Source organism: Equus przewalskii, chromosome 20 (assembly GCF_037783145.1).
Source record: "Equus przewalskii isolate Varuska chromosome 20, EquPr2, whole genome shotgun sequence".
Taxonomy (NCBI): Eukaryota; Metazoa; Chordata; class Mammalia; order Perissodactyla; family Equidae; genus Equus; species Equus przewalskii.
The window spans coordinates 37,425,783-37,444,515 of NC_091850.1; the positions used below are offsets into that span (position 1 = coordinate 37,425,783).

The window sequence follows — 18,733 nt, forward strand, 5'->3', positions numbered from 1 at the left end:
CTCTAGTGAATTTTTCATTTTGGCTATTGTACTTTGCAACCCCAAATTTACAATTTATTTTTAAATAATTTTTATCTCTTTATTGATATTTTCTGTTTAATGAAATATTATCACCATACTTCCCTTTACTTCTTTAAATATTGCTTCCTTTTATTCTTTGAGCATATTTATAACAGCTGCTTTGAAGTTTTTGTCTCCTAATATCAGCAATCGGGCCCCTTCAAAGGCAATTTCTATTGCCTGCTTTTTCTTGTGGATGGGTCACACTTCCTGTTTCTTTGCATGTCTTACAATTTTTTTGAAAATTAGGCTTTTTAGATAATATATTGCGGTAACTCCCTCCTATAACTTTTGGAGGCAGTTTTGGTGTTGTTTGCTTGTTTATTTGTTTAGTGACTAGGCTAGACTGTTTTAGTGAAGTCTATTTCGCTCAGTTTCTAAAGCTTCTGCTATTATTCTTCTCAAAGTTTAGTCTTGGGTGTGCATGCAGTCATCTTGGGGTGACAGCGTTTTTGATAGTGTTCTCTTTGATGGCCTCTTTCCTTGATCTCTCTGTAAAGCTGTCTCCCCAGTTTAGAATCATACCCAATTGTTAGCCTCCACTAATTGTCAATTGCTTGTGCTTTTGTATCCAACAATGCCCTAGGGTTTAAGCTGTTCCACAGTCTCATCCAATTATAATTTGATCCATTTGGTGAGGCTGGTTTTTGATGCCAGTCTTTGAGATTTGTTCCAACCCCAAGACGGCTCTTCTTAGCCCTCTCTTTCCCTGATTCTCTCTGGTAAATTTCTCATCATCCTATGATTTAACTTGTTACTCTCGTAGAACTACTGGACTCCTTTTAATTACTTACCATCAAAATTTCCATTGTCTCAGAGAGTACCCTTAGGCTTGATCTTCCTTACAATCTGTTAGAAATAAAGTCACCTTTTGGGTAAAGCTTCAGCAGATTCTCTTCTTACGATCAAACTCTCTTACTGGGCAAAATTTCTGAGCCACTGCATAAGAGCTGGGAATGGAAACAGAAACCCACTTCTCATGGAATGAATACCCAGCTTTACAAGCAGGGTGATTGGTGGGAGCTATAGCCTCTGGTCTTCTCAGCTTGCTGCTTCCAGCATGGAAATTCTGCCTTACTAGAGAGTTAGGGAAAAGCAATAGGAGTCTGATTATTCTCAGCCTGCCCTATCTGGGGTAGAGCTTATGCCCTTGGTGGAGGTAGAAAGTCGAGACATCTCAGCTGCTCTTACCTGACATAGTACCTCTGCAGTACAGAGCTAGGGAGATGAGAATTACTGGCAGCTTACTCCTCCTGAGAACAAAGAGTAGCCTTGGACTGAGAGCTGGAGATGGGGGAAGCCCTATATTCTTGCATGCACCTATCAGGGGTATGGCTTCCATAAGACTGAGCTGGTACAGGATGGGAAGAGAATGGGCCATGAGCAAAATGCCACAGACTCTTACGGCTTTTACTGAGATTTACTATTTCTTGAAAGAAGTGTTTCTTCATTAGCTGTACACCCTTACAACACCACTCCAGAAGTCATCTCAGCATAAGCATTTGAAATGTAATATTACTTCATGAAATTGATATTACAGGCATACCTCATTTATTATGCTTTATTTTATTGCTTTTTGCAGATATTATATTCTTTACAAGACCTTCCACCAGCAAAAATATTATGACTTGCTGAGGGCCACGTTGATGACTAGCATTTTATAGCAATACATTTTTTAATTAAGTATGTACATTGTTTTTTAGACATAATGCTATTGCACACTTAATAGACTACAATATAGTGTAAGCATAACTTTACGTGCACTGGGAAATCAAAACATTTGCGTGACTAGCTTTATTGCGATATTCACTTTACTCCAGTGGTCTGGAACCAAACTTGCAATATCTCTGAGCTATGCCTGCCTTAATACCATGACCATGATTCCAGGCTTTTTGCTGAAGAGGTATATCTCAAGGAAATGCTCACTGTTTTGATAAATTTGACCCACCTCTTCTGCAATAATATTTTAGAATATGTAATTGTAAAGATAATAAAGTCACAATTTTTATAATGATGATACTGTGGTTTTATGGTTCAATCAATGTAAATTTGATTCTTCAAATACTTGATTATTTTCTACTTATTAAGAAAAGAAGAAAAAAGAAAAGAAAAAAAGGATGTGGCTAGGTGTTAAAAAAAACAAAAGCAGTAATTTATGTATTAGCATAAGAGCAGAAAAATGTCAGAAAAGGTGAGCAAATGGGGTAATGTTCCCATTAAGTAATTGACATTAGAAAATCTAAAAACTTAAATAATATCTAATGGGTATATCTACTCTAAGTAGGCACTTTTATTAGTTAATGCAGCATATTAATAAATTTAAATGCATAACAAATATAAATGTACAATAAACATAATAATAGAAATATCAGTGTTTCTTTTGTTTGCAATCTAGCAATCCATGTTCCACTTTGATGAATTGCTTTTAGAGTTATTTGCTCCCATCTACTAAAATTGACTTCAATTCTTTAGTTTCCACTTTAATACCTATCTGCTGTATCAGATACTTGACACTATTACTAGGGATTTTAAAGTTATCATTTAACTATATGACTTTTTTAATATACTAAGTAAGGTGATCATTTGATAAATAGAAAAATATTCATATTTTATCATATAGAGAAATCCTAATATACTACTTAAAATAAAGATTTTCAGTATATTGAACACGAATGCAACATATTAAAGATAAAGCATATGAGTTTGGAAAATTTTTCATCAGCATCAGTATATATATATATATATATATATGTATATGTATATTTTTTAAAATTTGCAATTGCAATATAACTTTATACTGCATTTCTCTAAGTAAGATTTTTTTTCAGTGTTGCCAACCATAACACATATTTGTGGTGAATACGGTTTTAGGGCTTTGTAAATGTCTTCTCAAAGTTTATAAATGGAAGACCTATTTTTCTATTGGTGATGTATTGCCAAAGAATTGTGTCAGCTATTTAAAAGTTATTCTTCAACATAATAAATGTTGTCATCTTATGTAGCACAATTGCATATAAATGACAACTCTGACCAACAAAGTTAAACTACTTTAATGAAAACTAGGTAAAGCTTCTGCTGAATATCAGTCATAAGTATGCCTTTCGTACTTTCAGTTAGCTGAAGATTTTATAGGCAAATATACTGCGATATACATGTTAAGACTGTTCAGAGAAAGGGCTATAATATAAAACACGCTGTAAGCAAAACCAATAAGAATATATTTTTAAAGAAATTATTCTGTGTTTATAAAGTACAGAATATTACTATTATGGAAATTACTTTATAAAGTATCAAAAGAATTCACATACATGGTCAATATTCCAAATAGTAACAGAACAAAAGTTGGCAATTGAGATCAAATAAGAAAATACAGATTAGCTGCAAACTCTGATGACTGTGGAATTTCGATGTTTTAAGTTACAGTAAGTATTCTCACTAAAATATCTTCCTTTTTTGTTGTGTTTTTAATTGTAGATCTGTAATGTCACTGAATATACAAATTTACCAACTTGTCCTCTGAAAACAATATCTAACAATTTACTAAGTAGATGACCACAATGAACCTATAAATATTGAAGTAAATGGAAAAATTATGAAGTTTCTATAATTCCCCCCCCAAACTGGAATTATAGAAAATTTCTGACACTTAAAACTTCAGCTGAAACAATAACACATATTTTACAAAATCTAAAATTTTAATATATTTTAGAATGTTGTCCATATCACAACAAATATCACTTCTTAAAAATGTTATGATTAAGATAGTCTCCATCTCAATTTTGCAAGAAGCAAATAAAATATATTGAAAATCACAGAAAGCATTGACTTTAAAATTGAAAACTAAATGAAAATATACAAAAAAATCTACTTTATAGTATACATATTTACAAATCAACATTACAGTTCTTGTATTTTACATATCCCTGAGATTTTCCAACTTTCCCAAATGACTGAAAAGTCTTGATTTGTTTTAAAAAAAGGCAAAACTTGGATTTATGTACAATATAATTTATAATCATCGTATAATACATTAGGGAAAAAATCTCCAAGAAGCAGTACATAACCAAAAATTTGCTAGCAACAAGACAAAACTTAATCTGTGTTGAACATAATTGTTCAGAATATTCACTGAAGATGTGTAAAAAAGATTAGTAGTGTGTGTCTTCCAAAAGAGCGTATTTAACAGAAATCTCTTCATTAGATAGTTCATTAACACAAGTATTGTGTTACTCCAACAAATGTACGTTCCCTCTTCCTAAATAATGAGCTTTCTCAATTCTGGCAACTATGCAAAAATTATTCCAGAAACTCTTCATTTCTTTATCTACTTTATATTGTGTCTTCTACCAAACTAGTTAAGTTACTTTATCTGAAAATATATCTTAACATCTTCATATGGACTTGTGTTCATGTCGTTATTCATATAAATGTGTTTCTCTTCTCCTGCAACATCTCATTACTAGATTTCTCTCTCTACCACCCTCATTTCCCTCAGACATAGGTTCTTCACTGAAATGTTTAGATGCATTGTTTCTGTTTTAGTTAGATTGTTGTGCAAAATATTTTATTCCTCAAATCCTACCTCCATCGGCGGGATATATTTCTCACCTTGCCAATTTAGGCTTGGCTATGTGACATGTGGGGCGAGATTAGGGTAAGGCAGAAGAAGCAGGGCCATGCACATTCAAGGCTGGATTAAAAATAATTAATAATAATAATTAATAGAAAGAGCCAGAGGAAACTTCTGGAGGTGATGGATATGTTTATGGCATAGCCTGTGGCGATGGTTCACAGATATATATTTATCTCCAAATTCATCACATTGTATACATTAAATATGTACAATTTCTTGTATATAATTATACCTCTATAAAGTGACTTAAAATTTAGATTTTTTTTCCTTATGGGATTTTTGCATTTTTAAAATATTACGTTAAAATATTTTTCTCATCTTGCTCACTGAGTTTTTTGGCAACCCCTCAAATTTTGTGCCTCACTTACCTCACCCTCGTCACAGTCAAGCTTTGACCATCTGAATGTTGGTGAATATGGTAGTGACCCACTGCTGAGCCTAGGCATGCAGAGACTTCTTGTGGTGCGGCTTGCCCTCTTGTACTTATGCCATCACCATGAGAACAGCATATTCTAAATAGATTGTTGATCCCAGGAAGATGAAAGTAATGTGAGGTAGGTCTTGCCCCAAAGACCTAAAGCATGAAGCAGAGATTTCCAGGAGCTCCATCCTGAAAAGAAGCTGTGACCCTCTGCCAACCTGTAACTCTATGAGAATGCATGATATGCATTCCAAGACACTGAATTTGGGGTGGATTTTATGCAGTATTATTGTGGAATTGGCTAACTAATTCAGCCTCCTTTTTGAACCTTCAATCCATTCTTCAAAGCATTGTAATCTGCCTTTACACCAATTACTCTGCTGGGCCTGTCTTCCATAGTAGTACAAATGAACTCAACAATGCTAAACAAAACAAATATATTTCAGTCTGTATTTATATTTCTGTTGTCTTGACTTGTTATGAACCATCTTTGCCTCTGTTGGATGAACGACCCCAAACCTCTCTGCCTACCTAGGAAAGCCATCTTCAGCCAGTTTCCTTGCATGGCAATGGCTTTCTTTATCCCTCTGCTGGAGGACAGCCCCAGGGTAATGGAACCTCACAACAGTAGTCAGAGGTTTTCCAAATTGCAATGGACCATTGAATACTGTATGCTTAACCCATTGTGGTTATCTCCTCTTTTCCTACCATTTTAAGTTGAGTATGTGGAAGGTAGATAATTTTAACTTTTGTTTCACAAGCATTGGATGAAAAGAATTCTTATCTAATCCTGATAAAGATTATGAGAACGTGGATATCAAGCCAGATGGGATGTGACTTTGTTGGAGGGGAGTCCTTTGAAAGGAACAAGTTAATTGACATGTGAAAGAAATGTGCATAAATGTCTTATGACTAAGACAGTGAACTGTGGTAGATTGGAATACTCCTCTCAATTCTTCATTTTTTTCCTTCTTATATGTGATCATGCCATGAGCCAGAGTTGGCAGTTTCAAACATATTAATGTTGAACCATTGAAATGAGGGTGAAAGTCACAGTGTGTCAATACTAAGCCAATACTTGAAGACAGATTTTTTTTTTCACCCATGTGCTCCACAGTTACCATGAGAATAGGTCCAAAGTAGATGTTAATCCAAGAAAAATTGAGTAAACATTGAAGAGACATGATCCCAGTTAAAAGCTTATTCCTGAGCCTAGCCAACCTCCAGGGTGTAACTCAGTCCCAGCTGAACTGCACACAAGCAAGGGAAAAAAATAAATGGTGGTTTTTGCAAGACATTGAGTTTTGGAGTGATATGTTATGCAGCATAACAGAGTAGGAATAGCTGACTAATACACAAGAGTTGATAGTAAAATAATTTTCTATGAAACTGACTTTGCTAGTATCAATGATTATAAGGTTCCGGGTGAGTTGGTCCAGGTGGCAGCACGTCACTGTCAATAGCAAGATGGTTAGAATTAAAATGGTAGGCAATAAGGCTGAAAGGTGACTAGCTGGTCTTGGCTTGCAGGGATCAGTGGCAGTGCATAATAGAACTTAGTGTTCTCAGTGGAAGACAGGTGGCCAGCCAATGGGGCTAGCGCTTGCTTATATAGTCAAAAAATCAAGAGTTATCAATGAGAGAGTTGATGTCTGTGCCTTCAGGAGAATTATTATCTCTTACCCAGTCTCTAGAACTGAGCCAATTCTCAGGCTAAGAAACTATTAATTGAAGAGGTGACTCGTCTCCTTGAGGAAGGAAATTGAATTTCCACAGAAAGAATCTCTGATAATTTTGTCTCTAATTATTTCCCAAAGGAATCCACAGTCGTTTACCAGGAACAACATGCACTAGGTTAAGATAATAGCCAGATCTTGCAACAGCAGTTGATTAGAGGATGAGTTTACACTGATACCAGGACACTCAAAATTCAATCACAGCTCCTCTGTTAGAATGTGGTGAATGGAGTTTGTAATGGACTCCTGGAATCAGGCCATTTCACAATGGGTCCAGTGGTTCCATGGACCCACCCCGTTGTCTTTCCATGTATGTGTATATGTGTGTATATATATATATATATATATTCATAGGCTATATATATACATGTATACATATAGCAGTGGGCAGAATTATCACAGTAGCTCTCTGATTTATATAGTAAATTGGATTATGGTATGAGAAGCCATGTTGAATATTTAGAAATTGCTCCCTCTTTAGACAAGGAAGTCAGTTAGAAAAATGAAAAACACATCAGATTGTATAGCAAAGGTGTTACCCTCAAAGTCAAGAGAGGAAAATATTCTGTAAGTCCTGGAAACAATGGGAAATAAACCATACAAAATTTCAAGGGCCTGCAATGTTAGGACATTTTTATATCCAATGGTTTGGAGACATCCTCTCCGATATATAGGATAAGTTATTGCATGTTGCAATTCTTGCCACGAAGAAAGAGGCAGAGTACATGATGGTAGATCCCTGCATTTTGCAGCAGCATATTACTAGTGTCCCAACTGAGTGACACGGAAGGCTGCCATATTTGAGTGGGGTCCAAAGAAAAGGAGAGCTCTGCAGTAATCTCAGGCTTTGGTACAAGCTACATTGCATGCAGAAATCCAACCCAGCAGATTCTACAGTGCTAGAGTTATCTGTGGTAGATAGGAATGGCATATGGTGTCTCTGGCAAGCTCCATGTCAGAGACGTTATACAGTTCCCCAGGGTTCTGGAACAAGACCATCTGCAGCATATAATATTTGTCCATTCAAAAAGGAACATCTAACAGACTCCTGAGCCTAACCTTATTTATATCAAGATACTATGTGACCAGAGCCATCCGTCAAAAGCTGGATAGACCACTGAGCCATCGATTTGGATCAGCACAACTACAATCATGTGTACATTTAGGAGAAGACTCAGTCAAGTGTAGAAACTGTGCATGCACACACACACAAAATCCACAATGAGAGAGGATGGACTCCATATAACTATCAATGGTGTTATGGGTTGGATGTGGCCAGTAAAAATTCATATGTTGAAGTCTCAACCTCCAGTACCTCAGAACATGACCTCTTTGGAAAGAGAATTGTTGCATATATAATTAGTTAAGATGAAATCATGCTGGACTTGTGCGGGTCCCTAATCCTATACGACTGGTGTCCTTATAAAAAGGGGAATTTTGGACAGATATGTGCACATGGAGAATGCCAAACGAAAGAGAAATCAGAGATCTACAAACCCAGGGAAATCATCAATTTCCAGAAAACCACGAGAAGCTGGGGGAGAAACATGTAACAGATTCTCCCTTATCACTCTCAGAAGAACCACCCTATCAACACATTAATCTTGGATTTCTAGCCTCCAGAACTGTGAGACAATACATGTCTGTTGTTTAAGTCGCCCAGTTTATGGTATTTTGTTATGATAACCCTAACAAACAAATACAGATGGTTTCACTAAACTCTCTCCCTCAACTCACGTATATGGCTTTTTGCATGTGTGTGTAGAAGGCTCTATGACTAGTTTATGGAGAAGGAAAAAACTGGATAGATTGCCTTGATATAGTATATTGGTTGGATCTGTACTATAACTCAAATTCACAGTAACCTGTGAATCCTGAGAAGATGGCCTCCCATTTGTCGGTACACTTGATCTAGAGAGAAAAGCAGTCAGAGGTGAGAATATCTTTGAAATTTCAGGCAGTATTGAATGACCTGGCTTGATGTTCAGGTGCCTGGAATGAGCAAGACTGGAAGATCATACAGAAGATGGTCTGGAAAAGATGCATGTGGGTGGCTGTATTAGAGTGGACACGAAGGGTACAGATCTTTAAGTCTCATTAAAGTACATTAGAAAGTATCCATCACAGAAGTTGGCAAATTATGTATTCATTGCCTGCCGGTCAGGCTTCGTTTGAGCCACATAACTGCTGTATAGTGGGTCCATCGCAGGGCTCAGAGTGCAAAGGGCCCTGATGGGACCCGGAGCCAAGAGTGGGTTCTTGGGCACCTGCAGGAAAGAATTCAAGTGGGAGACACAGAGTAAGACAAAGACAGTTTTATTAAGCAATTAAGCAGGACTTAGGTATGAGAAACGAACAGGCAACAGACAGCCTGAGCTATCTCAGAAAGCAGGGAGAGCAGCCTCAAGTTGGATCAAGGGGGATTCTTTAAGGGATTCTGGATAGGGGAAATGAGTGAGGTGCTGGAGATTGGATCTCGGATCTCGGGATATGTGATCAGTTGGCTGATTTGTTCCGGAGCTGCGTGTTCAGTTTGTGGTCCCTCTGTTGACGGGGTTTCAGCAGGCGTGGACAGGCTGCTGACTTGCTCTATGTTATGGGATGTGTGGCTGACTTCCGGCAGATGTGGCTTCCTGTATGTGCAGACTTGTTTCAAGCTAGGGCCCCACCTAGCCCGCCAAGATGCCTGTCTCAGTTCCATTAATGTAATGATCATGGTGGCACAATGAGAAGGCACTTATGGGCCCAGTTAGTATATCCTTACTCTCAGCAATCTGATCTAGCTACCACTGGTGCTGAATGTGTAACTTAGCAGCAGCGAAGATCAATCTTATGTGAGGAGCTTAGCCAGCCAATTTCTGATGAAATTTGAGTTTAGCAGACCTCTTCAATTCAGAGGAGGGGAAGGAAATTTATTTGTTCTTACTGTAATCAAGATGTATTCTGGGTACGAGTTTGAACTCCCTGTTCAAGTGACTCTCCCTGCACCATTACTCAAGAGCTCACAGTGTGTCTAATTAACTGACATGTAAGCCTAAATTAAACTACTTCAGCCAAGACCTCACCATATGGTTCAAGAAGTGCAGCAATGAGCATCTGCCCAGGGATCCACAAGACTTCTGATACAACACATCACTTGGAAACGGCTGGCCTGACAGAACTTTGAAATAGTCATTTAAGGGATTAGCTAAGGAGCCACCAGCATGGGGACGACTCTTAGTGGGTTTGCGACTTTTGTCTTTCAAGATGGGAACTGAGAGTCATTATATGATGCTGTGTAGCTGACAGGTAGAACACGAGTCCAGGAAATAGAAGTAGGGGTATCCCCTCTCCTCACCGTCACTCCCAATAATTAACTTGCAAAATTTGTCCTCCCTGAACTTACAACCTCAGTCTCTATGCAATTAGACATCCTGATTCATAAGCGTGGAACGCTTCCAGCAGGGTTACAGTAAGAATTCCATTGAATTGGCTGCTGGCTGGTCATTTTGCTGGTACAGACAAAGGAAATGGTTACTTTGCCAACTGGGATGATTTTCCTTAATTTGCAGGAGGCACTAACGTCGGTGCTATGTAATGGGAAAGTGAAGAGTAGGCTGTAATGTAGAGAATTTCCTAGAGTGCATCTTCATGCTTCCGTGCATAGACATGAGTACTGACAGTGTGGCAACCATGGCCTGTCACAGGAAGAATACCCAAGGCTCAGGTCCCTCAGAAATGAAAATTTCAGTCACTTAACATTGTCCACAGGAATGTGTTGACTGGATACACAAAAATATCAGCAAATTAACACATCAAGATTTATTGTTAAAAAATGAGAACTGGGAGTTGAAAAATACCTCAGCTTCCTGGGCTTTTTGGGGATGTTCTCTAGAGTCCCCTGAGGGGCCCACTGTGGGAGTAAGTGCCAGGTTCTCACAGCTTTAACCAATTCATTAATGCATTCTTTATTGACTTCCTTCCCTTTCTTTTCTCACCTTCTCACGCCTTCAACATGCTCTGTCCGGGCAAGGCAACACGAAGCCCTCTGGTAAATCCTCTACACTCGAGGCGTACTCCTCCCTCTCCCTTTAGTATTTTGTGTGGTCACTCACTAAATAAAACACTCATAACCAAATCCTTGTATCAGGATCTGCCTTTGAGGAGCTCAAACTAAACATTGGAAAGTAGAAAGCTTAGTTGGAAAATAGTGGTATTGCCATGAACTCAATATTCTTCATTTTTTTTTTTTTTGAGGAATATTGGCCCTGAGCTAACATTACCCATCTTCCTCTATTTTATATGTGCGACGCCTGCCATAGCATGGCTTGGTAAACAGTGCGTATGTCCCCACCCAGGATCTGAACCGGCGAACCCCAGTCCCCTGAAGCAGGGCATGCAAACTTAACCCCTAAGCCACTGGGAAAGCCCCCAACAATACCATTCTTTTGTTGCCTAAGATCAGCAGACATATGAGGCCATGGCTTTTCCAGAAGTATCTTTCTGTGCAACTACAGCATGTAGCTGAATTGGCAGTGAAACGTGCTCAGCTCTTTTGAGAAAACAACCAATATACAGTCCTTCTAACTTTTGGAATGCAAAGGAAAGCAGCCTTTGATATCTATTTTCATCCATCTAATTTACAAAGATAAAAGGCTTGCTAAAAACTAGCATTGAAAAATTAGTAAAATGTGTAAAAAAATGTAAAAAAAAGTAAAAATTAGTAAAAATATGTTTATATACTTCTAGTAAGAGAATAAACTGATGCATCATTTTAGAAAAGCAATTTGGTGGGTGGTTGGTAATCAAACCAAAAGCCCTCAGTCCGTACCTCTTGTATTGATTACCCATCTTTCCTAAAATTTTGTGTACCTGTCATTTGTCTGTTTTGTCTTAACTTTACTTCCACCTTCTCTGCTCTGTTGGAAGCCTGAAAGCTACATTCTACAATAAAGTCTCCCAGTGGAACGCATTGGCAGGAGTCTGGGGATTGGGAGAAAGAAATAAGCCATGTGCCTCTCTCCCTTGGCTTCTGGATCGGCCTTCAGTAACATTAGGGACATGTGCAGCTCCTGCTCAGGGTGTGTGGCTCCAGCATTGACAGTGCCAGAAGGTGGCCGTCACCCTGAAAGCACAGAGTTCTTGGGTTCTGAAGCAGCCTTGGTAGCATTGACCTTATTAATGGCACTGGTTTTGCTGGAGGCAAAATATCAGTGAATGCCTTTAAGCTTTCTAGCTCCTATAGCATAAAAAGTAATGTGTCCTCCTGGAGTTTGGGAAGGCTGTGGGGGTGTGGTAGGGTTGTTCTAAGGCAACCAAGACAGCTGCAAGCTCTCTTGCAGAGCAATAATGCAATATGGAAAGACAATTTTTCTCTTTCAGCCTGGGGGTGGTAGGGATTTATTGAAGTTCCAGCCCTTATGATACACTCGTAACCAGTTCTCTGTATAAATCCCCTCCATTTGAAATATAGAGAGTGGTTCTCTTTTCCAGAGCAAACTTTGACTGCCAGACTTGCCCTCCCTGTTTCTACTTCATCCTTCTTCCATGTGTTGGCCCACTTTTTATTCTGCTTTCACTTCCATTGCTTATCCTCTAAGTGTTTGCTTTCCTCAGGGATCAATTACTGGCTTACTTTTCTTTATATGTACTCGCTGGGTGATGCAATTCATTCCATTGCCTAAATACTGAATACTCCTCCATATCTTTGTCTCATGTGAAATCTCACTATGAGGTCAAGACTATCAGCTGAAAATCTCTTGGCATTACAAATATGAATATTCAAACTGATCCTAGCATCTTCACAGGGTGCCATCAGTATGTTTGTTCTGCCATTTCGGCCCGTTGTTCCACATCTCTCCAATTTCTTAAATTATACTTTCGCTTGTTTTCTTTGCAATTCCCTCTTTCTTTCTCTTTCAAACCAATCTTTCACCTAGTTCTGTTGCTTCTGGTTTCTCAGTGTCTTTGGAATATCCTTCCTGCTGCTTCGTTATTTCATTCTTGATTTGTAACGTGGTATCTCAGAACTCACTGTTTATCGCCTCACCTTCAGCATTTCTACCACAGTGATTTTATAAATTAGGAATTTAATTGCATACCTCTGATACTTTGTAAAAAGTTCTACTGAATTGCCAGTCCTGAGGAAAAGCTCACAGCTTTTTAGTGGGGCAAGAAAGACAATCAGGGCCACAGCATGTGGTTACCTTGTTTGGCTTCATCACTAGCCACTGCCCACTTTGCACTTTTGAGTCCAGTTCCATCAAATCATTTGCGTTTCTGCACATTTCTGTTAATGTGCTATGACCTCTCTTCCTTAGTGCCCATTTTATCTCTTTTTATCTTCTTCCTGGAATGTCTTTCTCTGCTTCATTTCCCTGGATAATTCTCAGTATCCTAGGTCATCTCAGGCATTCAAGTGGCTAGGAAGGCATTCTTATGAGAGCTGTACATTGCTTCTATGTGTACAATAACTATATATATATATATATATATAAAATCCTTGTTTTTCTGCATTTTACTCACTGCCTTATTAATCTGCCTGTCCATATAAACTGAAAATTCATAGGGGATTGATTGCACAGTGCCCAGCTCAATATGGAATTTCATTGTAGACATTCAATAAAGCTCTCTTTCCTAGTGCTATTTTCTGTATTTCCTTCAAGCATATACATCTTGTCTTTTAAATTGTTATTTTTATCCTGATTATTAATTCTTTCCTTCTTGATAAATATGTTATGTTTCAAAATGATGTATGTCCTTTAAAACCAGGATTGGTAAGTATTTTTTGTGTCTACCTATCTCTGTGTATTCAGTAATAAGTTTCTCAGTAAACATTTAAGTATTCTGGGCATTCAGAAAGGGAAAACATGATTTTTTCCACCTTTTAGTCTAGACTTGGGTAGATAATTAATTCATGTGAAAATAATAAGATAATTGATAGCTAGTTTCTGAGTTAATGGTAATAAGTTCATAAGGAACACAGAAAGGAATCTTTATAGACAGCCCATTATAGCCAAGAACAAATCCTGCTGTTTGCTAGCATTAGACTTAGGGGACATTACATAACCTCTTTGAACCTGAGTTTCCCCATCTGCGAAATGGGTATAATTATTAAAATCTTCTCAAGGATGTCATGAAGGTTAAATAAGATGCTGCACCTAAGCTGCTCGGTCCATTTTGACACATAGTAAACATGCAATACAAATTAAGTGTTCTTCTTATAGAAGTTGGAACTTGATATGGACTTTAAAAATATGCGTATGAATTGGTTAGTCATGGGGAAGAGAGAAGGAACTTTATGGAAGGAGATTGACTCACGCAAATAAAAGCACTCAAGGACTATTGCAGACCAATGAGACAGTAATTCCAGTAGAGGTTGTAAGTGGAGAGCAGAGGGAAATAAACTTGGAGAAGTCGGTATCCCAGATTCAGATATACAGGAAAGCTGACCCAGAATGCTTAGATTTCATAAAATTGGCAATTAGTGACCAACAGGGTTTTTCAAGTAGGGAAGTAAAATCATAAGGTTTAAGGTGGGTTATCCTGGCATTACAAAGAAAGTTTGTCTATTCCTCGTTGTAAAAAAATGAAATGATGTAAGACTTGAAGAATTGTGCAGACTGTTTCTTTAAGGAAACAGCCACATCATTCACCCTGAATCATAAGTCCCTTAATTCTGGGTTGTGACTTTGTGCTAAAGGGCAGACTGGTACGTTTCCTCCTGAACTGTGAAATTCTTCACTTTTATTGTTTCTCACTTGCACTTAAACCCTGTAAATGTTGTATTATTGCACTATTATGTAACACAATAGCTGTTATCTCTCACTTCTCTATGCTGATCTATGCAAGGCACCTTCTGTCAAAGAAGTCAGGACCTCTTGCCAGATGAGAGTGATTCATCAAAACTGCTGAGCTTTTTCATAATCATCATCCTCACAATGCATGACAAAAGACCATTAGCAGCCTTTAATTTTCCAGGTCTGGTGCAGCATAACAACTTTAGTTTATGTTTCACTGCTTCTCTTTGTAAAGAAATCAATGGTTTTAAAACTAAACTACTCATGACAAACATGTTGGATTCATTAGCATCTGCCCTGGTTGTCTGTATGGAGGTTATATTGCAAACCTGATTTGCATTTTTATCTGCAAGGAGCACAAGGTTTGAACTGCCTAAATGTTTACTTAATTATTGCTCCCATTCTCTTCCACACCCATTCACCTCAAGCCCTCCACAAGCAGTAAGCAAGACTAATTAGTATCTAATTGATATTTTTTCAATAGTGCAATAGAATCTCTCTCAATACAAAGAAAGTAATTTCATTATACACTGCAGAGAACACTTAATCAGTCATAATAACAAATATGGGAGTATTTGTTAGGTTTTCAGAATGATGTATTTTAAATAAGGAGCACCTGGTTGTCTCAACTAGATTTTATTTCTCAAATAGGAAGAGATTATAATCACTCATTTATTTTTCACACATTTACTGGGAGATTATTGTATAATCACTGAGCTAGGCGTTGCCAATACAAAATGAACAAGATAAGATTTCTCTCAAGAAACCCATAGTCTATGAGGGAAACAGGCTCAGAAAAAAAAAAATTTAAGAATACGGAATGATAGATTTGCACCAAGTATCATGGAATCACAGAAAAGGGCAGGCTAACTCAGTCTAAACAGGTCAGGATTAGATTCCCAGAGGAGATGACACATGAGCCAAAGAGAATGCGGCAAATTAGGCATCAGAATGAAAGGAGGATGGGGCAAAAGGCATTCCAGACAAAGAAATCGCCAGCAAAGGTGGTGCCGTGAGAAACATATTCCAAAGTTCTGTCGCTGAATATATCGCATATTCATAAAATGCATTCAAGTCTCATAGCAATTTTTCAACATACCTTTAGCAAAAGAAAAGTAAAAATTTGCCCATAACCTCATATAAAAGAAAGTTATGTAAGTAAAATAAGAAAGAACATATTTTGCCTTCTAACAAATATCACACATGGACTTCATTTTGTTGTAAATAACTTTCTGCGTTCCCTGAAGATCAAATGGCATCTACTGCTCATGCATGTCCTGCATGTCCAGGGACTCACAGGACTTTGGCAAAACTCAGTCAACAGTGAAGAACGGCATGGACTTTGCAGATGGTGACATTGGGAGAGTAGAAGAAAACAAACTTGGAGATTTGTGGGCATTACAGATCTGCACAGACACAAAAAGGTGAGCTGAAATTATTAGATTTGAGATATTTGACAATTAGGAGCCAAAGTAGTTTCTTGAGGTACATATTTATCTCAATGAAGTTTGGTGGTTTTGTCTCTTCAGTGATATATCATTTGTTTTCTAATTTTTTCTAGTAGTAAATGAAAGACTAATTAAAATTAAAAAATTCATTTAAAGCTCCTATAAAATATAGAAGCTTACCAGCCAAAGACCATGAAGAACACTCCGGGATCCATAGTTAGGCCATTTAGATTTCAGCAGCAAAAAGAATATGAAAATTAAGGCTGTCTTGGCAAGAGGAAATTGTGAGGGGCTTTTTATAGGATTTGGGATTCAGATGGCTCACTCTACAGAGAATTTAAGGAAACCAAAGATACTTCTGGATTGAGTGCTGGCAGGAAGCAGGAACAATTAGGTTATTGGATGTCTTGTTAGTTTTCATCTAGAAAGCAAGAGGAAAGCTGGCTAGTTTTGTGAGTGTAAAAGTAATTGGAAGATGAAGACTGTTTACTCATTCTTTTGAAACTGTAGTGTGTTCATATCCGTCATATTTTAGAAATTGCCACAAAGTAGTTACAGAGAGGCCTTGCTTGATCTTTTTGTATACTCTGTAAGTGTTGTTTGTAATAGTCTAGCTGCATGCTGCTGGTGGTCAGGGATGGGTCAGCTTATAGTTTATTCCGTAGGGTCTAATTCCATACATTTTCAGAATTCTGTTGATGAGAATTTGGGCTGGAATAAGTACTGCGTGTGTTTTCACTGCAGAGTTTGTTGTTTAATCATGTTCTGTGACAATGCCTGTACAGTAGCAATTAAATCTCTGGACAGAATGTATTAGCAATATAGGCAATTGCCAATTACAAAAGGATTATGAGTCTTTATAATAGATTCTGAAGGCAGAGATATAGACTAACAAACACAGACCGAGAAAGCATATCTCAAAGAACAGCTAGAAAGCCAGGTGGTCATTTTCATAAGACTCTTCATTTATTGTTCTACCTGATCATTGTTTTTCACTTATAGGTGCAACAGGAAGTGTTTGCTATAGCATAAGCTCTCCTTGACTTCTTGTTGTTAGTGCCATCGAGTCAATTCTGACTCCTAGTGACCCTGAGTACATCACAGCATAACCCCGTCTGGTCTTTTTGTGCCATCCTCTCACCTTCTGGTGCTACATCAGACAATGTTCCACTGCTAATCATAGGGTTTTCATGGCCAATTTTGGGGGGAGTATGTGGCCAGGTCCCTCTTCCTAGTCTGTCTTAGTCTGGAAGCTCCCCTGAAACCTGTCCACTATGGGTGACTCTGCAGGTCATCTGTGGCATAGCTTTCACACAGCAACACACAGACACTACAGTATGACAATTCACAGAAGGGTGATATGGTTCCCTGACCAGAAATGAACCCAGACCATGGCATGGGTGAGAGCACTGAATCTTAAAACAGTAGGACCCTGGGGCTGGCTCCCTTTGACTAGCCAAGGGAAATGCAGGGCCCGGATGATTACCTAAGACAACACTAGGTCATGGATACAAACTACTTGCTTGAGCCTCCAGAGCAGACTTATACTCATTTTTTATTAAAACCGGCTCAGAAACAAAGTTCAGAACTCTTTTTTAGTTGCATTATTCTGCAATTGGACTGTAGCTCACAAAGCATATATTAAGAGACAGTAGATAGTTATTCCTCAAAGGAGCTCTCCTAAATAGCACTTTGCCTTATTTTAGAATTCCCTGGGTATCCTTAATCCTGTAGATTGAGTATGATAAGGACAATGGATATTTTGAGTAACAGCAAGGCGATGCAAAGTTCTTTAGTGATAGTCCCAGTGAAATTTATATCCTTGACACTGGAAAGGTAGGTTGGCATTCGCTACTTGAGAGACATAAAACATTAAGCAATTTTTGTTTTTTGCTACCATTACTATAGTAGCTCTCTGGCAAGGAAAGCCTCAATTCATCCTAAGAATAAGCTAACAAGGATGAGTTCATGTTTATAGTCCATTCCTGAGGGCAACTGGTTTGGTTAACGGTACTTTTTAGAGCAGTCAACAGTTAGGACAGTCTGGGATTCTAAGCCTGGCTTCGAATGACATTCCACTTTTATTATGGCTATCTATGTAACAGAAGTCACCTAAAATGTATTTTAATTGGTTTTTCCTATTTTTATGGAATATCCTGTAGAGATCGAGAAACCTCTTCTGTCAAAGCATTCAAAATGATCAAAGCCCCCTCCAAAAGCAAACCTACCTGTCTGTATATTGTTTTTCATCTTTCATTAGTTGAAAAACTTGTATAAAGGTGAGCAATTTACTCATTTGAGTTAATTTAACTCTGGTAGAAGTTCGTTTTTTAATGGTAAACATGTCTATGATACTATAGTTAGCTTGACACCCCTTTGATATGAATCATCAACACACAACATTAAATCAGGGTTATTCAAAGGAGTTTTTATAAGATCTGCACTGGGCATGAATATTTCCCTAATGGAGTCAATGGGCTCAGGGTGTTACAGTGATGGATAATGATATGAGAGGAAAGTGACAATGAGGACATTAGCAAATCTCCAGAGATTTTAATTTATCCTGTGAAGAGTATTGTGATTGTCAGTGATTGACAAGGCTATTTCCTGATTGTTTTGTTCATTTAAAAATTTATTTGTTGTCAGTTATTATGTTG

General features: G+C 37.8%; 1 long non-coding RNA gene across 1 annotated transcript in view; it reads left to right on the forward strand.

Annotated features, from left to right (window-relative positions):
- Nucleotides 1–15,960: 15,960 nt before the first annotated feature.
- The window catches only part of LOC139077854 (uncharacterized), a 66,468-nt gene continuing 63,695 nt past the window's right edge, over nt 15,961–18,733 (forward strand). The window contains exon 1 of the long non-coding RNA XR_011530434.1: nt 15,961–16,052. This is a non-coding gene — a long non-coding RNA (uncharacterized lncRNA). The remainder of the gene's footprint in view (nt 16,053–18,733) is intronic.